This window comes from Aptenodytes forsteri, unplaced genomic scaffold (genome assembly GCF_000699145.1).
Source record: "Aptenodytes forsteri isolate BGI_AS27 unplaced genomic scaffold, ASM69914v1 Scaffold146, whole genome shotgun sequence".
Lineage (NCBI taxonomy): Eukaryota > Metazoa > Chordata > Aves > Sphenisciformes > Spheniscidae > Aptenodytes > Aptenodytes forsteri.
In genome coordinates, this window is record NW_008795128.1 from 3,438,156 (window position 1) to 3,462,213 (window position 24,058).

Genomic DNA, 24,058 nt, shown 5'->3' on the forward strand with positions numbered 1-24,058 from the left:
ATAAAGCCGGGCTGTAGAATGGCATTAGGGGATTTAAATCTTCCATTTTGTAAGAATCTTCTTAAAGACAATGTGTAAGAAAGTGACACTGTTCAGAGCTAAGCTAAGCTGTCAGTGGTGTTTCTTGGAAGGCAGATGCTTTGAGCTACGTATGTAGTAAATTTGTCTTGTACCTATTACCCATTAGTGCAAAAAGGGTAATTTTTGACTTAGTGCTCTGCCTATTTCCAGGATTTCAAGTGATTCACGTAGCAAAATATAATGCTTTAGATGTATAAGGTCAGGAAATCATATTTGCCATATATACTTTGAGTTTAAGGGAGAATACCCAGTAATCCATTCTGGATTGACTGCGTTATTATCCTGTTTGCAGAAAAGGTTTCATCAAGGTTGGAGGCAAGTCAGAAATTAACTTTTGTCTGACATCCTTTGAAGGTCCTGAAATTCCACAGAAAGGGGTAATTTTTTATTTTCTTCTTATCCTGTTGCTTTTATTTTTATGAAAAGAATTACTTTTTTTATTACTAATGTCATAAACATGCAGTTGAATAATAAAGTTACATTGAGGGTGGACATGTGGGAAGATTACAGGAATGTGGAATTAAGTCCAGTGTTCACTTGAAGTCAGTTAAACTTATAACTGCTGTTGAAAAGCAATTACAGGTATTAAATTCCAGGAAGAATTAAGTGAGAAGTGAAAGTTGAAAAGGATTTACTTGTGATTTTAAAAAGCTTAATCATACAGTTTAATCAAGGATAGGGAGTGACATGTCTTTAAATAATTGGAGGCAGTCCACTGAAAGAATTGGGACAGTAAAGGTGATTATATGGAAGAATATGCACACGCTTCTTGCACTTGCAGTGTTTTCTTAACGGAAGTAGTGGCAGTCGTATTTATCACTTGGGGCCTTTAAAAAGGATTAATCAGTAGAGAACTAATTATGTGAAATTTGGCACCTAAATCTGATGATGTAGTTCCATGAGTAATTTGAATGAGCATATGCCAGTATTGCTCTGAAAGAGGCTTGTTCCATCTTTCATGCGTTTCCCCTTTCCTTCATGCTGCCAAGAGCATCTGTGTGGTTGTGCAGTGAATTGAATCAGGGAACATGTCTGGGTTCAAACCATTGTTTTCTTGTTGTTGTTGGTAGGCTAGATCGCACCTGGATCATTTCCTTTCTCAGGCTTGTTATACAGAGGTGGGGATGGATAGCTGGTGAGGAAAGAGTTGTGCTCTATTCTTTTTGGCAAGAGCATCGGCTTAAACTGGATCTACAGTAGGAATATCTTGATCTATTCTTCTGTATTTCCGCCCCGTTTCTATCTAATCTTCATGGAGAGCTTATATCCAGTCTTCCCTAGTAATATAACCCCAAAAAATGAAGTAAGAATTGTTTGCATGTGTTACCTGCTGTGACACACATCATTTGGTTCTAGACAGGGAGGTACTAAATATTGTCATAACATTTTTTTATGAATGCAGTATTTGATATGTGCTGTGTTTGATGCTGCTGTACAGAGAAGCCTGCTGTTCATTTGGGAAGAAATTGGTGAACTTTCCTGATGTGAGGACAGAGAGAAGATAATGTGCCACGTAGACTGTTACATGTGAGGCTTTGATTCAGGAAGTATAAGGTACCTCCAGAATCTAAATATGAGGTATAGAAACCCTGAGAATCCAGCAAGATATATAAGAGGATTTTACATCTATTTTGAGTCCTCATGCAGCCAAGACTGTATTTATAGCACTTGTTTTTGTCATAAAGTTTCTGGAGTCTCCTCCTGCTAGCAGTGGAAACCAGCTGATGTCATACTGTGCCTTCCAGGAAAAGTGGATGGAAAGAATTGATGGAGAAGTGTGTAAGTGAAGAAAGTCTGAAAATACGTGCATAAAACTACAAGCAAGTACTGAGTCTCTCTAGTTCTTGGCAAAGTGCATTGACGCTCTTGATCGTTCCCACCCCTTCTCCCCCCACCCAGCTAAAGTCTAAGATCGGGTGACGGATTCAGCCTTGTACAGCAGGGACGGTTTCTGGGGCCTTGGGAAGAGAGAGGAGCAAGCGGAGCTGTGCTGGCACAAGAGTCAGTGAGCATTAATCACCACAGGCGAGCAGCCTGGAGGGGGTGTTTCAGGGTCACAAAATGGGCCATGAGGGTAGTTTGTGGAATAAAAGGCTGCTGATGTCAGTAGGAAAGACATTTTATTAGTCGTCTTTAGATGTTTGTAACTAAGAATGAAAGTTAGGCTTCTTCAGACAGAGAAAAGTTCATCTTGAGTGTGGCATTGCATTTGTGAATGGTATTCAGACAAAAATAATGCTTCAGGGTGCTGCGTGTGTTTATGCATTGATGTGTTTTCAGTAGGTATTAGGTTGTAAATTAATGCAGACTTTTTTTCTGGTTTTCGTATATTATTTACAGTGGTTTGTATGCTTCAGATACTATATAAAGATATTGAAGAGGGGGGTAAATATTGCAAAAAAGAAACCAAAGTATGTATAATGATGCTGCAAACGATGACAAATGAGAAATTTCAGAAAGCTTGAGTAGAAGCTTACGAAGAACTGCTTTGCAGTGAAATGGTTAGATTTTATTTCATTTGGGTTTTTGAACAAAAGTCAGGACATTCCTAAGTTAATGTTCCCACAGCAACGCCAGTGTTTGCCTATGATGAAGAAAAAGAAATAGTACGAAATATTTTTTTTTTAAAGCTTCAACTCTACACACCCAATATTCAATCTCTTGAAGTGTTAATGATAATTATTCACTGTTGAAAGTTATTTGAATTAATATTCATTCCTTAAAATAGAGCATTGACTCTAGTTCTTTGCAGATGTAAATGAGTGTAATTTGAGACTTGTGTCCATTTACTTCTGCAATGGATTTGACCGTGTGCCTATTACAAAAAAAAAAAAAAAATCAATATATTTTTACTCTTTGGTTTGCAGGCGTGGCAATGGCAGATTCTGCACGGTAGAGTTCATGGCAAGTATTTGTCTAATATAAGCCGAGCAAGAGACACATACAAGCTTAAGGTAAACCAATCCTTCTTAGTTGTGCTTCTTTGAAATAAAATAGAAATGGTTATACTTAAACATTTTGCAAGTGCAGAATTTCAAGTCTACTCAGAATTTTGTATTCAGTCTGATTCTGATCTTTCAGAATTGGGACACCTCAAAATTATTTTCCCTCTGAAGCTGGCAGTAGATGTTGGAAATGGTCATACGTACTGTGTCCTCTTTTAGTATTTTACGTGTAATAGTACAGAATAGTGATTGCATTTGAGGATCTTTTTGGGGAGACCTGCAATACATCTTTCTTTTCTGTTTGGATTTGAACCTATTCTGTTCTGTGCAATCAAAAGAAAGAAGTTTGTAAGTACCTTGATACCATTATAAAAGACTTTTATTTTAGCACAGAGCTATGCAAACTGTGTCTGTCTAAACACTGCACAGGGATGATTTTTCCCATTGAGATTTTTTGTCTTGCCTTTAATGATAGGTAAGTGAAAGTGTTAGTATTTGAATCTTGTGGCTGAGATAGATGAGGTTGTTAAAGTTCAGCTAGTGTTGTTGCTTCTAGAAGTAGGCTTAGTGGTTAAACTGAGAATACTGTTTCTGTTTGCTACACCTCAATCTTTTACCCAAAAGAAGACATAAAACTCTGGCTACATTTGCTAGGTCTTCATGTGGCATGTACAGTATCTGTAAAGCAAAACATGAATGTGTGTTTTCTGAATATTTTGGATCCTCATTCAAAAAGTACATAAAATGTTGTGTTGGTGTGTACCTTCTGTATTTGCAACTCCTGAGATATTTTGAGAGTCCCTTAATGCCATAATCTGGAAGGATATAGCAAGCTTAAAACTTTTGTTGGTGAGATTCTTTGGTTTTTATTAACAGACAAATATTTTGTGGAAACTTTTTTTATGAAGTTGTTTACTAAGTTTTCAGCTGAGATGCAGCTGTAACAATGTGATGATTCTCTCTGACTCCTATTGAATACATTCTGTCACTAGTTCTCAAAATACTTTTCACAAAGAAAACAAGTAAGATTGTAATACTGTACAAATGGAAACTCTTCGGACCATAAAGTGGCTTGTCCAATGCTATTCATTTCCATAGTTAGTAATAGAACTCATGTCTTCTAAGCCCCCCAGTCCCATGTTTTCAACAGTAGACCATAGGATTCTTTTGCATTCTCAATGTCTCTTGATGCTCTTTCATTATGGGTTGTAAGACTGATGATCGATCTTGGGAATGTTTAAGCTGTAATTGCTGACTGGGCATGGAACAGACATTGCAGATATGGTCTATATCCCAAATCTGAAGTATTTTATGATGTTCTGGTTACAGTAACTTGAAACATGGCATTTAAAATGTTTTCCTCTCTCTTTTTTGGTCTTAATCTGCAGTGGTCCCAAAATGTGCACCTCTTCTATTCTTCGTTCTGTTCTTCCTATTATATCTTAAGTTGAACAAACTTACATTCTGATAGTCGAACATACTGTCGTGAGTAATTCAGCTGGTCTACTTACTAACTGTACAGATTGTCTGCTAACCTGTATGCGCATTAGTACTTGTGCCGGTAACACTGACGAAAACAGTATTTGACAGGTTTGTCTGCAAAAATAAAGTGAGCAGGCACAGTGACTAGGAGCTGTTGCCTTGCATTGAGCAAGTAGCTTCTGGTGTTGAGAGGTTTGGGTGGTGTAAAGATTGCAGTAGAAGACGGGCATTTCTTAGATAAGAAAGTATGGCTGCTTCCTTGGTAAGGTTTTGGCACTATAGGAGTTTCTTGTCGCGCTCTCTGTTGTCTTGCTGTGTCATAAATAATGTTTACTAGAAACTAACATGCTTTCTGTGGGTTGTGGCCTAAGCTGTACAGTAATTGAAATGTCATCTGATTTGTATAGGCCTCTCTATTAATAATCTGACTTACCTAGTGCACTTGCTCGTTCACTCTCTGATGCATTGTTATCTCCCCTCCTGCACTTCCTCCAGAGAAATAGTTATTTTCATATTTCCAAGTTTTTATTATTGGCCATATTGGTACTTAAAAGTATGTGAATATGCAGTGAGTCCAAACTGAATGTTGATTTATGTGAGAGACTGTTGACACCAGGATGTATCTGAGGTTGAGCTATGTGGTCTGTTTTATCTGTTAGCCTCTTTAATTGTCAATGGTAATCTTGACATCCCACAAACATTAATTCCTGGAAAGTGTAATGAGAAATCAGAGCTAACTGGTCTAGACAAGTGCTGACTGTGACAGTAATTTCATTGATCAGAATCCATTAAATGATCTGGTTCTCTTACAGATGGTCCTGAGTGCTGGTGAGACTGAAGTTTTGCCACTAAGTATCAAAGCAGTATCACTAGATTTATTGGGCTCATATCCATTGTCTAGTACTTAGTGGCTAGAGCCACCTGTTTTCATTACCAGCTGCAGTTCTGTTTATATTGTATTGCATATCAGAAGTTACAACTGTTTGTTCATCAGTGAGAGTGTATTTTGTCACTCTTAGATCTGGCAGGGCTAAGTGTTAAATCTAAGTGTTAAACCTTCATTTTTCTACATGGAATTGTCAGGTGGTGTCATAGTTCCTCCTAGCTAGCTTTGTACAGAAGTTGGAAGTGACATCTATACTCAGATGCAGCACTTCAGTTGGGGGGCAACTTCAGGAAAAATGTTCTTTGCAAAAGCTGTGATGAGATGTCCTGATTTACACCTGTTAATTGTTTTGTGTCCCCACTGAGAACCTACACTCATGCAACTATGAAAACAGTTCACTATCAGCGTCTAATGCTGGGCTGGGGTCAATCTGTAGTTTGCACAAGAGCTTAGTGCCATGTTAGTTAATTACAGAAACTGCTGTGCTACACACATTGCTAGCAGCGTGCCAGCTGTGTATACCTTGATCTGAGGTATCCAAGTCCTGATTCTTCTGAGAAGAAATACAGTTGTCAGATTCTTTGGCCTTTGGGCTAGGTTTGTCTGATGTATAAACTTGGATAAAGTATTCGGTGTATTTATGTTCTGCATACAATTAAATGAACCATACTAAAACAATTTTGTTTTGAGAAACATTTATGATTTAAGAGCATTCTCCCAGGCTTTCTACAGGTGGTTGTCAGATTTGCTGCTTGCTTTTTAAAGTTTTTATTGTCTTGGATTTTGCCTTTGATTGAGTGAGGTGTATGTTTTTTCCCAAAGGTATCAGAGAGTTACGGGTTCCTCTGACTATGTTAGCTGTACTTTTGCTTCCTTTTAAGTTTTTAAATTAATTCTCTAAAGTGTTACATAGTTACATGTGTGAAGGGAAGATTTTCTTTTTAACATTAAAAAGTTGTTTACCAGTATATTCTTAAGCATTTACAAGATCGATGAGCTGTGTATTTCAGTTTTTTCTGAAAGCTGATTATCACAGAAATGTAACTTAGCATTTATGACAACTTCCATAGGGCTTATATCTGGCAAAGATCGGGTTTAAAAGGAAGAAAACAAAAATTTTTTGTTACATGAGGTTTTCAAGCCAGGTCTGTTAGCAGGAATCTGAGACCATTTTTTGGCCATAAACAAATATTCTGTAATTAAACTTCAAAAAAGCAAAGGAGTGTGGGTGAGGTGGAAGGAGATGTCCTCAGGTAACATATTTGCCTGAGTCACTAGTAGGAGCTTCATAATCCAGAATGTTATTGTGAAACAGAATGAAAATAAGTATGTAAAGTGTTCCCTGACCAATAGTCAGTTTTCACTAATATTCTAGAAAAGATAAATTCATAACTTTGAAAATACACATTTTGGATAACTGAGTTATGTTTCTCAGGATTCATGGATTGAATTTTATTGTTCTTAACTAGTATTATAAGAAAATTATTTTTTGTTGTTGTGTTTAGAATTCTGTGTTCCTTTAGAGGGTATAATATTTTTATTAGATCAGTTGAACCAATTAGGAAGAAATTAGAACAATTGAAAATTACTACAAAATAGGGATAAAAAATTCTCAAGAGAACTCCCTCTGGAAAAGAGAGCATGAGTACATGTGATAAATATCCAAGTATGTTACAGTACAAGTTAGAAGAGAATATGGATCATTTATTCACACTTCTCAAAGAATATAGAACAAAGGTTATGAAGGGGCCTGCAAAGCAGTGAAAATGTGGGAACTCAAATACCCTTATATAACCCTTCTCCTTGCAGATGGACGTAGTTTTTCGTTTGGTACTATAAGTAAACAGATTTGGATTTTCTGTAAAATACTGCTAGACAACCATGAGTGTAGTTCTGCAAAATAACCTAGGAGGAAGCAGAGAAGAATTCCTTTTTAAAAAAAAAATCAAAAGTTTGTATTTAAATATATGCTAGCTTGTGTTGTGGGTCAATTACTGAATCTGCAAAAAGAGAACCCTGAATCACAGAGTAGCATCCCCTACTTATGAGGTGCTAGTACAGAAAGTCTGTATGGTTCCCTGGTTGATGATTTGCTTAAGATGTAGAAATAACATTTTTTTTCTTGTGGTGTTAGTTCTTTGTGTTCCCTAATTCAGAGCTTTTTCATACATTTCCATCTATGCTATCTTACATTAGAGTTCCCATCTGCAGGTTCATTGTCATCTGTTAGTGGTGCTGCTGTCAAAATAATGTAATATAAGAGTTTAGGATTGTGGGTACTGCTGTTGGTAACTCTGCTTCAGGTAAGCCAGACAGGTAGGATAAGTCTACTAAATGTTATTAGGAAGCTCCAAGACTTCTCTTTTCAGCCATGTTGTGTTTGCAGTCCTTTCTTTTGCACCCTTTCATTTATTCTTTGTATTTTTGAAAGGTGCAACTTCATTTTTTGAGTCTAATGAGGGTTCTTACCCCACCTTATGATGACTTCTGTTACTAGAAATATGCTTTACTTTCACAGTCCTCGGCGTTTTACAAAATGGAGTTCATGCTGTAATGATTGTTACTACCTGATTTTAACTCTGGAGTACTCAATGTCTGTTTTTTCCTTACCTTTTAGAGTGAAGACTGGAACAACTAGAGGGAGGTGCGTAGCTGCAGGTATGAACCAACTACAGTTTGTATCCCTCATTTACATATTGGAGCTTCCTTTCAATGGTTTAGAGAGAAGTTGTTTTTACTTTTAGTGATGAAAGCAGTCGTTTTCCACTGCAGTGAACAGTGTTCCCTGAACCTTAAACTCTTCACAGTTTCCTGCCTTTTTACTGCTAAAGGGAGTTGGGAGCGTTAACAACTTAGGACTGCGAGTACCAAGTCAATAGGCTTCTTAGCTCCATCTGTAATTTAATAATTTTAGAAATATAACTAACTACAAAGTTAGAAATGTGTGTCTTCATAGTAATTTCTTGACCAGAACAAATCTCAAGTACTCTGTAGTACATGAAACCCTAAAGGTGAGTATTAGTGGAACAACTCCCTATGGGCTGAGACAAATTTGATTATGTGCAGCAGAATGGGAACATAGTCTAGTGTGAAAATGCTTGGAGCCAAATGTGAGGATCTTCTGGTGCAGTTTTCTCAATGCCTGAAGTCCAGTAAGGGTATAGTTTCATGAGACAGCTGAGACAATTCCCCCTTCCTCTCTTACTCAGTTTCCAAGTAGTCCTGTGTCCTTTGGTTATGCTTGGTTCTCGTGATAGTTTGACTGCATGGTAGACAAAGTCAGCTTGACAACCCAATAAAAAGCTCTTTTGTGATCAAGTTCTTATTTCTCTGGTTTAGCAAGTTGGAATGATTTACTGTGTGGTCAGAGGAGTACCAAAAGAATAGATCAGACCGTCTGTAACTGTGCACCTTAAGAGTTTCAGTTCATTTCTGAGGACAGTTGACCTGTAACTGCTGTGTTAAGTAACAGTATCATGCTCAAAGTGTGGTGATTGTTGCTCTTCTGATGAATCACCTCTGCTATGGCAGAAATATTTAAGGTGTGCTTTGGTCTGTAGACAACCAGGGAGAGTTGAGTTTTGATATTGTCTTGAGGAAACACTTGTTTTCTACTATGGTCAGGTGTTTGCTACAGTTTTCATATCAGAAAGAAAATCAAATTTGTCTTTAAAGTGCAGGATATCCTGTCTCTCCATATGTCACTCATCAGGGTAGAAAGAGCTAAAGTTGGATTAAGAAAGCCAGGAACACCTTCATTTTCAAGTGATTTTTAGAGAATTGGTGGTTGACCTCTGTTTTTGAAAGTACTGGTTTCAGGGCATTGGTCTCCAGGCATTGTGGCTGTTGCAAAACACTTAACTTCTTTCCTAAATGACTGATTTAGTCATTTAGTCCTAAAGGACTTTGCCCTTCCTTCTCCTTTGCTGCTCCATTAGGACCATACAGAAGGTAGGAAAGAGAGAATACTGGTCATTACATCTGTGTTTTGTCTGAAAAGTTTGTATCTTTTGAGACAGACTAATCTGTGATTGGACCTAGTTTTTCATGGGATTCTGCCAATTACAAAACACGGGTCCAGAATCAATAGATTTAGATTACTTAAATAACAAAATAATCAGATTATTTAAAGAGCGAAATAATAATCAAGTTTGTGGTTGCTGAAAATAAGTCATGAAACGGAACGCTTCCATTTGGTGCAAGTTCCATGGTTTCTCATCTTAAGAGCAACATAAAGTTGAATTCATCTGCCTTAATGTGAGCGTAGAAAGGTGTCCAAATGAAAGAGGATTGAGTCTTTTCTTGAACATCTGATAATGGTATATAAAATTGTTTGTATGCATCCCAGTATGAAATGCATCTTATGACGATTAACTCCATTAAATTAACACCACAGAGATATATAAAAATAAAACTGATGGCATTCCGCTTCTGGTCTGGTATAGAGAATAAAACTGAGGAGGAGTCATCTTTGCTTTGAAATAGCGCTTGGTTTGTTCCCCACTTTTCTGGTAGCTGCTATCTTTAGCCAGTCAAGTTTTTGAATAGAGAGCTTACTCTGAGACTCAGGATTGCTTCTTGTATTTGGAAATTTGTATGCCGCGTTTTGCCAAAGCATGTTAAACAGTTATTCTTCTGTCGAATATTATCGTCTTAAAAGTACCTCATAAGCATTGACAGTTTCAAGACTGAGGAACTCCTACCTCTGTATTGACTCTTGTCATATCCACATTCAGCATGCTGATACTCTGCTGGAGGACAAAAATGCCTTTATACTGTTTAAATGCCCTGTGAATACAGAACGCTGTGGTGTTTGTATTTTTCTTACTGCCCTGCCCCTCCTCTAGGGTGATCCTGTTGTTTTCTTGAAGGTAAGCTCTAATGAAAACTCCACTGGGACATAACTGTAGGCATGTTGTGTGATGAAGAATAGCAACTTATCTGTTTTTACCTGAAACGTGTCTGTGTTCAAATAAAATTTCTGCAGATCCGAGCCCCTTCCAAAATAGAAGCCTTTAGCATGGAGATAAAAATGGACATTAAAAGATTGTAGATTTGTCTACTTAGAAGGAACTTCAGTTCTTCTGCCATAAGATAAGTTAATTCTTCCTCAATATTTCTAAAGCCATTTATAGTTTAGGAAAGGAGAAGTAAATTTGTTTGGTTGTATATTTATTTGTTTGGAGGGACTGTTGGGATCAGGGTAGTATTCTTCATTCTTTCTGGGCTTAGCTCTTCCTGAAGTTGAAACCTACTGTAGTATCTAATCTAATGGTTATTTAGACCTTATTTAAAGAGGAAGTTTTTAGATAGGCACGGCTGTATTTTCTTAGCTGATTAGGAAGACTGAGACACATATATCACACTGTTTGTCTTTTGACTCTAGAGGCTTGGAAAGTTTAGATATTTTTCAGAAACATACTCTGACATTTTGATTATGGTCCTGCACGTGTAGCTTAAAAGCTAGTGAAGTTTTGCGGATGGCTGCTTGTCCAAAATATGCAACAGGAATCTCAACTTTGATTAGGAGACAAGATAACAAAATAACAACTTCCTAAATTGATTGCACTCCTTCTGTGCCAGGAGTGATACTGGAGCTTCCCTTGTAGCATCTGTTAGGCTTTTCTATCCCACGACGTATGTGGTAGCTTGAATTGCTTGCTTTTCCAGGGATATCACATCCCATTCCAATCTCCTCCACTCTGCTCGTGGACAATACTGGAGCTATACTGCTACCTTTGCAGCCTTGTGCCAAGAGCCAGGGGAAATCACGCCTTATCATGTTCTAAGTTGATGCACTACGTAGAAATTATTATTGCAGTGATTACTATTTTAACTGCATAGCGTGCTCTCCTGGAGCTGTCTGGGCTGTGTTTGAACTCTCTTCAGGTAACATGCAACAAAAAACTTTAATTTGGATAAAATGAAATGCGAGAGAAATAGTGAGTGAATTTTTACTGTAGTATAATATTAACTGATTCTTGTTTGTATCTGGTACTATTAGTAGAAACGATTTGAGATTAAAGAACTCCTCAGAACGGCTTGCATGGCTGTTCTGATGGCTGCAAAGGACAATGAAACTTGAGACTTGTTGCTTTGTTAAGTCCAAAAGGTCTCTTGAAACTTAACAGGGGAAGAAAAAAAGGCCTCTATCATACTTCTGAAAGATTTTTAAACAGGTCCGACTGCTATTGTAAGACATTTCAGAAAGGAGAAGTTTTAAAATCATTTAATAATATGAAGTTTGATCCTTTGAGTTAAGATTACACATTACATTTCTTAAGTAAATAAAGTAACTCTGACCAGTTCTTACTTTAAGGCTTTACTTTACACATGCACAAGGTATGTTGCTTGCAATAAACCTTAGTTAAAGGCATTTTTGTTTCACTGTAGTTCTCGTGTAGGGTAATACAACAATCTTCATAAGTGGTATTGTCCTGGAATTGTATAGCTGGTTCTGTAGTCTCCCCTGGGTCCAATATGCAACCACACAGCAATTCTCTGTGTAAATGTAGTTGCTTTGCCCATTGTAGTGCTTTGTGGCATGTTTGGCTTGAAGACAAGCAGGCTGTTCAGAGCTTCCCAGGACCCAGTGGATTTCCAGCTCCCTAGCAGAAGAATAATGTCTGGCTCTGTTTTAGTAACAGAAAACTAACCTAGAATGTGTAGTTGATTCTTTAAAAATATCTCTAGCAAGTATTGCAGAGATGACAAAATGTTTGTTTCCAGTGGATCTTTTTGACTAAGTACAGAGCTGCAGATTCCTATAATATAGGAAAAGGCAGCAAAATACAGGCCTATATGAAACCAGATTTCTAGGTCTTGTGTTTGTATTTAGATCTCCTTCAACTTTTTTACTTTGTAAAGTATTCTGTTCTGTAGAATTGCTTGCAGGGTTGTTTCTTACACAAAAAGCTGAAATACCTGAAGGTAAACTTCTGGCCAATCTTAAAAAAAAAAAAAAAAGATCATTTTTATAAGCTCAGAGGCAACATTTGGGGAGAAAGAGTGGAAAGGTGGTGTAAGTGAATGTGTACCTCTGTTTTCAGGGCATGATAGCTTGCAAGCATTAGTATTCTTATTCTCTTCTACTGAAGATTTAAGCGTTGAAGTGCAAGTGTCATTTACCATCCATACTTTCTGTGTGTCTCATGGTCTGAATTCAGTCAATAAACAAAAAGAAAGGGGGGAGGGGACCCTCAAACCTTGCTGCTGCCTTAAGTGTTCCATCCTGTCTGCTTTTAGTAGTTCTCTGTCCTTTCACAGGATAGAAATGCATGTCCTCACTTCTTATACTCTCATTTCCTGCCTTGTCTCCTGTTCTGTGTCATACTGCTGCCTTTATTTCCTCTTACCATTGTTGTGACCAAGCCACTTTTCCTACTTTCTCAAGATTTTTTTTTTCTATCTACAGTGCCAAAGTGTCTACAGGTCTTTCAGATCTCTCTTAGGTACTTAAGATTTCCATAGTTTGTCTCTCACAAAATATAAGCTCTACAGTGCAAGTGTCTACAGGTCTTTCAGATCTCTCTTAGGTACTTAAGATTTCCATAGTTTGTCTCTCACAAAATATATTGTGTTCTAGCACTGCAAATGATAAAAACTCAAAATACTTCTCAAACTGGAGAATGTACCTGAAATACACATTTTACATCTATTAACAAAAAAAACCCCCACAACGTACAGATAAGGATAAAAGGATTAAATCTTCTACAGTTTGTTGTTGTTGTTGTTTTCAACGTTTATATGTCTTCCTAGAATGAGAGGAAGAAACCTATATGCTTCTGCTTTAAAGGCATTTGCCCTGGGATTCATACATGAATGCTACTTCCTCATATCAATTATTAATTGTAAAATGTCTTGCAAAGAGGGACAAACGTGATGATTACTCCTTGTCTATGATTTGCCAAAATTAATTATTCTAGGGAGCCTGCATTAAGGCTTGTTGTTATCTGTTCTACAAGTACAGATGCTCTAATAGGTTGTCATGCATTAATTGCTCTAAATTCATGATTTGGTCTTTTGGCAATTTGTTCATCTGCTTACTTGCTTAGTGTCTAGTATCTTTCATACAGTGTCTTCTCAGCCAGGCCTTTGCTGTCTTCTTTGCATCACAGTAAGTTTTACTGTGTTGTGGTTTTTTGGTTTGGGTTTTTTAATTCACTACTACTACCAAGAAATAGCTGATAATACTGATTTTTGTCTCCCTCTCCGTTCCTTTAGTCTGAAAAAAATGAGGAAATATGCAAGATAAAGAAACAAAATTTATCTGGGAAAGACAGAAATTTAATATACATTTCAGATCACTATTCTGAAGGTCACAATTGGGAACATTACAAAATTGAAGTCTAAAGCTAGCAAAAGAAAATGTCTTGCACTATAAGGGGAAGACAACAATTCAGGTACCTCTCATTATATTTCTATGAAGATTAATGAAGTGTTTAATGTATCATTGGGGAACAGGTATAAGAAGGAGATAATTAAACACCAAAGAGAAGATGGAGTTTCTAGGAAAATATTCTAATTTGAAGATTTTGCTTACATGAACATCTTTTTATTTATTTTGCTGTGCTGATGTAGTAGACTATTGTCCTAATGCTGCACAGGTACTCTCCTTGAAAACAGCATGGGCAGGTACTGGCTGCCTTTGGAAAAAATCCCAGTAAATACTAACCGAAATTGTCTGTCCCTCTGTAAATGGCACTATTGCAAAGAGTGATATTTGAAGTTCTTTGGAGTTTCTGGCTTTGTGTAGAGAAGAATTAAATAGATACAGATTCTGGAAATAATAGTTGCGATATATCTCAAAATAATGCAGAAATATTTGTGTAATCTTAAACCGGAGAGTAATGAGAAATGTTTTGGTCGGAGGTGGGTGTTTGAGGTTATTGTCAGGAGGCAGTTTCATGGCTGTCTATTCCATTTTTTTTCTCTTTTTGGTAATGCCTCTGCAAGCCTTTTTAGTATCATCGCTGAAGTAGCAGACATATCTGCAGCGGGTCAAACACTGGGTTAGCAGCCTCATGCTGCTGTGTTAGCTGACCAGCTATGCACTAAGAAAGTAAAACTCAGGGTAGTGTCGTGCAGCTGTTCTGCCCTAGAGAAGCAGATCATTGTCTGCATGTGGGTCGCTCGCATTGCAGAATTCCAGTACCCACAGCCCCGTCAGTATATTCACAGAACACTCGTGTCCCCTCTCAGGCAAGCAGATGAAGAGGCAATGTGTCAGAGAGAGATGAGAGGAAAATTGAAGAAGTTTGGAGGCCACTGTCTTAAAGTCTGTGAACTTCATTCATCTGCCGTAAGAGGGTCTTAAGACTGATAATTCAGCTGCTTCTGAGTTCTTGTTAGACGTCCTGTTACTAGCAGTTACTGGCAGAGCAGGACCTAGTTGCAGGTTTTTTGGCTTCTCGGATTTGAACAGATGTTGTAACCTGTTTCCTGATACATAAGCTCTCATATTTTAGAGCTACCGTCTGCCATTTGGTGTAAGTTGTCCTCAGGAGTGAGTCAGATATTGAGTATACCACACATTGAATTTGTTCATCAATTATATGATGGCATATTGAAAGCAATTGCAAGGCATTTTAAAAAGAGGGGAAAGTATATACTGGTTACTATCTGTGCTGTAACATTTCCTGAAGTCCAGCGGTATATTTTTGGGGGTTTTTTGTTGTGCAGTTTGGGGGTGGGGGGTCAGTTTGGTGTTACTAAAGCAATTGCATATAGTGCTGATAATAGCTGAGCATTTTTAATTAGCATTTACCTAGTATGTGTATAGTTCAGTCCTTGAGTAGTTTTAACAGGACAACTCTTTTTTTTCCATAGTGCTTTTTGTTTTGTCCCAACACAAATGCATAGGCATACTCCTGCTCTTTGTCATGTTTCAGACCTATCTTTGCCATTCACAAAGGCTAATAATCTATAGTGTTTGTTTTCACCACAAAACTGATGCAGTGATCTCTCAGCCTCTCTGTTTTCAGCTCAGGAGAACCTAACCTGTTGTGGTTTGTCTGGCAGCCTCTGATGGGTCTCTTCCAAGTACTTGTCCAGTCTGTTCTTGCACTCGTGTAAGTTTATTGCATCTGCGCTATCCTGCCAACAAGGAGTTCCAAAAATCTACTACCCTTTGCATAAAATACCATCTCCTTTCCTCCTCAGGGGAGGAATGCTGGTGTATCAGTCATTAAGATCTGCTTTCTTAGCTGTCATTTGAAAAGTTAGTTTGGAGATCCTAGCTGCTTAGGAAGATAGTAGCCACACATGACCTATTACAGTTGATATATGCATTCACTTCATTGCTTGTTGTTTGAAATAAAAGCAAGAGGGACATCTAGACTGGTCAGACAAATAAATGTGTGACTGTCAAAGCAGAACTGTTTGGCATCACGTTGGAATGTGGATAATACTGTAGATACAAGTCTTCCTTACTTGTTTTTGCTGTTACATTAAGGTCAAAGATGTTTCTATCAGAGAATTAGTTGATTCCTGGACTTTACTGTTTGTACTTCCAGCAAAATGATGGCTTGAAGTCACTGGCCTGTCTAAAGACCTGATGTTCTAGACTACTTTGCTGGTGCCCTTTGAAGTGCCTTTGCACTAATGCATGCAGCATGGGGAACAAACAGGAGGAACTGGATGTCTGCGTGCAGTCTGTGCTCCAATCTAGAAGTATTTTGATTAATAGAAATAATAGATATCTGCCACAGAGAGATCAGTTGGATTTTTATTGGTCTGTTTTTAAAGGAAACAATGCACAAGCCTTATACTGTCATTCCTTCCTGAAAACTTTTGAATCCACTGTTCGTATTCAAATAAATTTGTCAGAGCAGTAAATGTCTCAAGGCATTAAGTTCCTAATCATTTAGCATTCAGTGAGGGGGAGGTCAAAACAGAACATTCAACTCCTGCCCTTTGCCCATCGGTGTGCAACTAGCTCTGAACTAGTCTGGCTTTTGGCTATGGTCTGCACAGCTAAACAGGTAGCAGTCACTGAAGGATCTTGAGACTCATTGGATTTATTGTAAGGAGGTAAGACACATAGAATCGTAGAATCGTTTAGGTTGGAAAAGACCTTAAAGATCATCAAGTCCAACTGTTAACCTAGCACTGCCAAGTACATCCGTAGGAACAGCTTTTTTTTAGTTCTGCTTTTGGTATGTATTGGCATACTTGTGTTAAGGGTTACCTCTCTAGTGTATAGGTTTACTGTATAGCAAATAGTATTCTCAGTTCTCTGAGCATCACTGCATCCTGGTTTGCCTGTGTGACATCTGGAAGTTGAGGAGCTAAGGGAAGTTGCTTGGATTTTTTCATCAGGTTGGTACAGAGCAGGGAACAGAGCTGCCTTTTCTACCACAGCTTGCAATCCCTTGATGCCTCTCTGCAAGAGCATGTTCAAGCGATAGGTCTTTTCTGACCAGCTTAGTTCAGAACCCCTTCATACAACAGACTTACACAGGTATAGGACTTTATATACTGTTTTGTCACATCATAATTGTGATCTCAGTTGCCACAGACAAGCAGTAACTTTTGTGGTTTTGATCCAAACAGTGTCTTCCGTATCTATTTTCACATGAAGATTTTGCACTGGATGTGTTGATTTAGAAAGGTAAAAAGTTGTGACTAAGGAACTAGAGAACTACCGCACTGCACAGAGCCTAATTTGTGGTTTCCTTCTGATAAGGCCTAGTACTATGTGCATTAGACAAATGGGTCTAAAATCTTAATTATTGATTAGTCTGTGTTTAAACATGAAATTACTTAGTTGTTCCTTCCTAATGTTAGCTAGAAGATGGTAGTTCTTATGTGCAGTATTTTGATGCATATAGCCCATGGGGTTATGTGTTTAAATCCCAACTGTTGTAGGTTTTTGTGTGTATATACATATGTGCAGTAAATAGAAGTGGAAAAATATATTCCTGCAAGCGTCCAGTTGTGCTCAAACCCTGTCCAGCTTCGACAGGATTACAAAAGTCACCACCACAAAATATTTATTTTATCTGTGAATTTAGTAAGAAGTGTTCCGTCTTACCAGTTTCAAATTTGCCTTTGCCAGTCTCCTGCTTTATTCATATGAACATAGGAAACTACAACTGCTTTGTGAATTGTGTGGCAGTAGATTCTGTTTCAAGTGAATGTTGCATAACAGTAAGAAGGCAGGAAGAACAGAAGTAGAGCTTTCAAAAGAAGCATATATACTTGAGGAAGCCCATAGACAATTTAAAAGAAAATGTACCTGTATGTGTTTCTTGTCTATCTTTTTATAAGCTCCACTGTTTAGAATTCATTAGAATAACAAATTTGTTCACTTCAGTGCAAAGTTTTATCTCCTTTTCCAGAAAAATAACCTAATTCCCTCATCTTAGAAAATAGGGTTTGTATAATTTATTTTGAATCATTTTTCTTTACTATCAAATAAAAGGGTAAGTTTAGCTGCCTTTTTATTTTTCCCTTTCTAAGAGTGCTTAGGCGGAGAAAACATCATCCTGTAAGCCAGAGGGATAGGTGACTTGCTGCTTCATCTGCTGGCAGAGAGCTGGGAGTCCTGGGGATTCTTCAGTCAGACAAAAGTTCAGAATTCATTCCTTTTGAGCTTTCACAGAATGAATTAGAGTAGAAGCTACAGGTAAACAGGACTTCATTCACAAGCCAGAGAAGGGAGAAAAAAAACTTATAAGCTATTTTTAGGATAAAATTTACTTACCTAATTTGTGAAAATTCATCTAGGTCTGGAGAGTATGGAGGAATCAAATGCTTACAGATAAATGCATGAGAGAGAGCACTGTGAAACTTTGCCATTTCTGAGATAAAAGCAATTGTCATCCCCTCCAATCCTTTTTCTCCACCTGGGAACTTCTACAAAAATTTCATATAAATAAAAATATTTTTCAGTTAATTTAATCTGAATTGTAGGCAGCCCAGAAATTCATGTATTTTGATGGCAAATTCAACATTCTGAATGTGTCAAATTTGTGTACTCATGGTGCATAACTGTCATAGAGATTGGCAGAGGAAGAAACTTCAGTTTTGGCAACTAGGTAAGGGGCTTTTTGTACCCAGTGAGGCATGGGGAGACAGTTTGGATTTCAGCATAGGCAGAAAATGTTCTGATCACATGCTTACATGATCAACAATGAAACAACAGAATATTGACAAGTAGTTACTGTATTTTGATGCATGTAACCTAGGGGTTATCTCTTTAAAAACAAAACTGCAATTCAGCAACACTGTAGGGATCTGGATATGCACAGATAATACAAGGGGAAGTTTATTCTAGGATCTGTCTCCTTCAAAGCTTCATAGCGTCTGATTTCCCCATAGCCTGCATCCTTTCCCATAGTTCGCTCTCACCATCCCAGTAGTCCCTCAGCTTCAGATTTGTATATGTTGTCTGAGGTTCAGACTGTATAAAATAAAAGATGGTATTATCTTTAGCTTTCAGAGTTAATTGCTCAGTGAAATGAACAAGGCTTTCTTAGGAAAGAAAATATGAGACAGTTTTTTTGTTTTGTGGGTTGTTTTGGGGGGTTTTTTAGGTTTTGTGTCCCAGGATGTGATGTAATCCTGTAAACTTAAAACTAAAAGCAAAACTTTTAGCATTTATACTCTGCAATCTCTGAGGAGCATATATAGTGATATATTCTGCAGCATAATCTAGGGCTTCAGAAGTGTAAAAAAAGTGAGATTTAATCTGTAGTATGTAGAAGTTTTTAATGTTCGTATTGTCAGATTAGCACCATATTTAAATGTGTAGCTACAGTCCATAGAGCTTGGAATTTCAGACATTGTTTCTATTATCCTTTGAATAGAAACAGTCAAATAATGGATCTGGAAGCCAGCAGGAATTTGACATCTGAGCAAAAAATAAGTGTGTTTAGCTCTCTTATTTTTCTTTCTTTCTTTGCGAGCAATGGCTAGGATGACTTTTGTGGGGTTTATAATTCCAAAGAAACACTGCTTCCTCATTTAATTCTTCTTATTTCTGCGGAGTAGTGAAATACCATCTTTTTCCACTCTTTCTGATATTTTCACAAGTGAAGTCCATAAGTCTTTTAATTTCACTAGCTTCATGCCTTCAACTAAATAACGTTAAAACAAACCTGTTTGTACACTAGTGTTTTGTGGCTGAAATTGCCATCATTACTGCAGAAGTATGGTACCCTGAGGTCTGAGTCTTGGCTAACATACCTTCAGATATTTGCTCACCATTGTAATATTGATTCTTCCTTTCCCCCAAATTGTACGTAACAGCATGTGAAATATTTTTGGCACTGTTCCTTAAATGAAGTGAGCACATCACAGGAGAGATTAGAGTAAGTATAACAAGAATTAAAAATTAATATGTAGCAGGATAGTTGCACAATAGTTTTAATTATCAAAGCCAGTAGACTGAATTTGACATGGAGTAAAACAGTGTGACAATGCCTGTAACTTGTTGCCGTTTTGTCTTAATGGAACAAGCAGATATGACTTCCATTTTGGGGAGCAGAGAGATGAGGGAAAGGGTGGGCATAGGATCAAATCATAATGACCTAGTGATTTTTTTTTCAGTAAATTAATCAATCTCAGTAACCTTTTTAAAACTCGTTTTCTAGAGTATCTGTTGCCAGCATCATCTTTCATCAAACCTACAGTGAGCATGGCTGCTGGGGTATTTTACTAGCTACTTAAAAAAGCTAAAGATGACTGGAAGACCAGAAGGAATCAATTCTGGTCTTCATAGGTAAGACCAGAATTGGCAGTGTTGGTCTATAGATTTATGGGAACAGTGGCAAGAACCCCACCTTATCTTCTGCTGTTCTAGTCATATAAATCTGAAGTGTTTCTCTCTGTGGGCTCATTTTAGAGAAAGCCATAAAGTGGGCTCCAGGCTCAATTTAACATTTGAATATGATGTGTTTTACACAACATGGCATTTTTCAAGTGGGAAGCCTGCAAGATGTGTCTGAAGGTAGATATGAACAATTTACTGAAAGCTAATAAATTGACCTGTGCTCCCTAGTGCCTATTTGCATGCTCTTAACAGTGGTGCTTAGCAGGTAGCTTGCGCCTTTTTCATTAAAGAATAAGCTTTCTTGCATTTACCGCATAGTAAGAGCATGCATGAAGTAGTTACTGTTGAATATCCGATGTGTGCTAAATTCATGTCCTCTCTTATTTTGCAATAACATGCATATCTCTTTGTATTACGAGGCCTAACTCCTTTTAATTAACCTCACTGTAGGCGGAAGATTGGAAACGTTCTTTTTTTTTCAGAGGTTGGAAATATTTATTTATGAAAAAATAATTGACATGCTGTCAATTATTGTGCAAGCATAAAGCAAGCTGTATATACTGGCCAGTCTAAATAACTGCAAGTACATGTTGCAGTCATTGACAGACAAGAAAGAAGTGATCGCAGCTGCCCCAGCATGCATTCCTTGATGCTCTAAGAGTTTATTTTGTGGTTATATTGACAGTATACATAAGGCTTATCTGGATTCACATTGGACTTGAATTCATCATCCCTCCTGGAGTGCTCGGACACATCCAGCTGCCTCTGCAGCACTCACTCTCTGCAGTCAAATATTTCTGCATCTCCCGATGTATCCAGTACTATCCAGATTATCTCCCCATTAGTTTGGGTATTGGAGATTTAACAAGAGGTCTGTATTGTGTGTATAAATACACCTCACAGTTCCTTGATCAACATGTTATTCCTGTTTTAATGATGAAGCAGCTGAGGTGTTCTGATCAGTGTTTTCAAAGATTATAAAACAGTTTTCAACAAATCACTGTGTTTTTCCCTTTCCTTATCTATAGGCTCTGTATATCTCTGGATTTATAGATGCATAACGGGAAAGTATTGTTTCCAGAACGATGTATGTTTTGCTCCTGTAAAAGGAGTAGGTTTTGGTGTTCTGTGGTTGTTAAGGAATTTTTGAGTAATCAAATCTTCTTAGCTTTGATTTTTTTTGGCAAGTTCAGAGAAACATTTTAGTTGGCATTTTTCTCCCTGGAAGTTAGGAGAATGTCAAAAATAGTGCACAAGGTGAAAAGAGTGAGATCAGCCATTGAAAACGTTTATGGTGAAGGAACCTCACTTCACACCTTAATACTGGTGATATGGGAAGTGTCTGTCTGAACCTCAAGGCCTTGGACTGCCATTTTGGGAGGCAAGGAGTTAGTTGGGGATGGAAAGACTGGAGTTTGTATTCTTTCTGCTCTGTTACCCATTGCTATCTTCATGGATCTGACACTCTGTTTATCTGACAGTGCACTCAGTACTGCTTCGCCAGGGAAAATTGCACAAAACAAGCCCAGTGCATCAGCATTTTCATTGTGTATTAAGCTGAGCCTCCCTTCACATGGTCACATCCCCTTTTTAATCTGGGATTCCATGTCCCTTTCCCAGTCCAGCCTGTTTCTGTGGTGTCTATTGCTGGTCTCCCTGAGCTTCTGTTTCTGTGGTTTGAGTGTTTTTTGTGTGGCTGAGTGTTAAGACCTGCAGGACTTTTGGAAGTGGCGTTGTTTGGGGGTTAGGCAATACACTGATTTAGTTTTAGTAGTTTGTCACAGACTGAGGTGATGGCTGCGTTCAAGTTGGATTTCCTCCCAGAGATGATGGTGGACCATTGCTCCTTGAATGCTAGCCCTGTGTAAGTATTTTGTCTTCATGTCTAAGTTTATAACTAAAGTGATAGTTGGAATTGCTGTCTCTGAAGCCTCTGCTGTCTGAGGAACTCCCCTTGAGGGGGGGTGGAAAGAGAGGAGAGCCTGCAGTTTGTTTTCTTGAAGAAATCCTAGTGGGCATTGACAATTGATGTTGGATTCTGGATAGGGGGAAAAATGATCTGATAATTTTGGGGATGAGGGCTAAGGAGGAATAAAGCTATCTGGCAGTACTGTTTATAGTATGCTACAGGTGCTGATATTATAAAATCAGTTATTTAAATAAATTGTTGGGAGAACAGTTTCTATTCTTCCCTATTAATGACTCTAGACTAAACCTTTTAATTAGGAGTGAAAGATTCCTTGAATACTGTTGAGGTCATGTTAAGAGTTGCCCAGTTAACAGGAACCATGCTGTGGTCTTGAAGCTACCCATGGCATAGAAGGCAGGGCTGAAAATTGTTATTGGAAGAGGGTTAATGATTTCCAGTTGTTCTCAATTGGAATGAAAAGACATTCAATGAAAAGAGGTAGTTTACCTCTTTGTAAAAGGTATTGTTTGCATTGGATATTTGGAGAGGTGCTGGCCCTTTCTGAGTGGAAAGGTAGAGAGGAGTGAAAGGATTTTTGATGATTCCCTTCCCTTCTAGTAAGAAGCTTTGTTGTTTCTGAGGTCTGTTCATACAGTTAGAAAATTATGAACTTTCCCAGCATCAATTTTCCCTTAGGCTCTGAACAGCAGCGTATCAAGGGGAAAAATTAACTGAACATTACCTGGTTTGGAAATTTTTTTTTTTAAATTCTATTCAGGCGGGAATATGATTGCAGATGGACAGTGAGAGGAACGCTGTTTACTGTAATGTGCAGTTAATAAGCCATTCAAAAACTATCTTTAAAGGAAAAAAGCAGAGGTGAAGAGAGCTGACTACTCTGGAAGAAGGCCACCTGTATTCTTCAACAAAGAGTTTGGGGGCGGGGGGAATCATTGTATAGTTACTATTCCACTCCCCATGTCCTTTCTAGATTATGCAGGGGTTGGTCAGCAATTTTAACCTACTAATCACTATAGCTACAATAGGATGTCGTTACAGGCAGTCTTCCACAGAGATAGGTCCTGTGGTATACCAGGCTGTGACTACCGATAACAAGACCTCATGTTGCACTTGGCAAACAATGAGGAGCCAATACAGAAAGCAGTGTATGACTGTCAACTAGCTGGGTGGAGTATAACACAGTTTTATTAATAGGCTGTAAACTGTTCGTATGGCTAGATACAATGCCTTGAAGCCTATTGAAGATTCCCATACTCAAAAATTCTGTGTTGTTGTAGTCTAAGAAGTGACTTTTCTGTGTTAACACCCTACCATTACTCAACTTGATTCAGTCTGTGACTAACTAGGTTGTCCAATCCCAACCTGTTCATGTACAACCTAAGCCTGGTTTTTTGCCAAATATTGTTGAAAGCTCCCTCGTTTCACAAAGAGCTATTGCCTTGTAAACCTTTAATGAAACTTCTCATCTGTTCAGTTGTACCTGTTTCTCTGTTTTAAGATGCATCTTCACCCTGGGAAACAGTTCCAGATAGTCACATTTGAAAACAACGAAAAAAACGTTATCCTTTCATTTTCACTGGTTACTGGTAACTTCAGTAGTCTGTGGGTAGACTGAGTTTAGGTTCCTTCCTGTTCTGGTTTCTTTTTCTGTAAAACTTTACACGGTTGAACTATTGATATTTTGCAGTTATCTCAACAGATTTATGTCCTGAATCCCAGATGCTGACTACGCTATAGGAACAAATGTTAAGAGAAGTTTTCAACAGCTGTGTAGAGTGTTTGGTTTCTAAGTACACAGCTTGCCAATGAATGTGAATGATGTTTCTGAATATTCTCTGGTATGCAGGACTGGGAATGCGCAAGAGTCTTTATATTTTAATCATATAAATTTATATATGTGTAGAATTTTTTTTTTTTTTTTTTTAATCCCCCAAAAATATTCGCAACGTTTGGAAAGA

General features: G+C 37.8%; 1 protein-coding gene across 8 annotated transcripts in view; it reads left to right on the forward strand.

Moving 5' to 3' along the window:
* The first annotated feature begins 8,009 nt into the window (after positions 1–8,009).
* The window catches only part of CELF1 (CUGBP, Elav-like family member 1), a 43,611-nt gene continuing 27,562 nt past the window's right edge, over positions 8,010–24,058 (forward strand). For 7 of the 8 annotated variants that reach the window (XM_009277487.1, XM_009277489.1, XM_009277492.1 and 4 more), the window contains exon 1: positions 8,010–8,052. The gene's annotated coding sequence lies outside the window, so the exon portion shown is untranslated. The remainder of the gene's footprint in view (positions 8,053–24,058) is intronic. The other variant, XM_009277488.1, reaches the window with a different exon arrangement.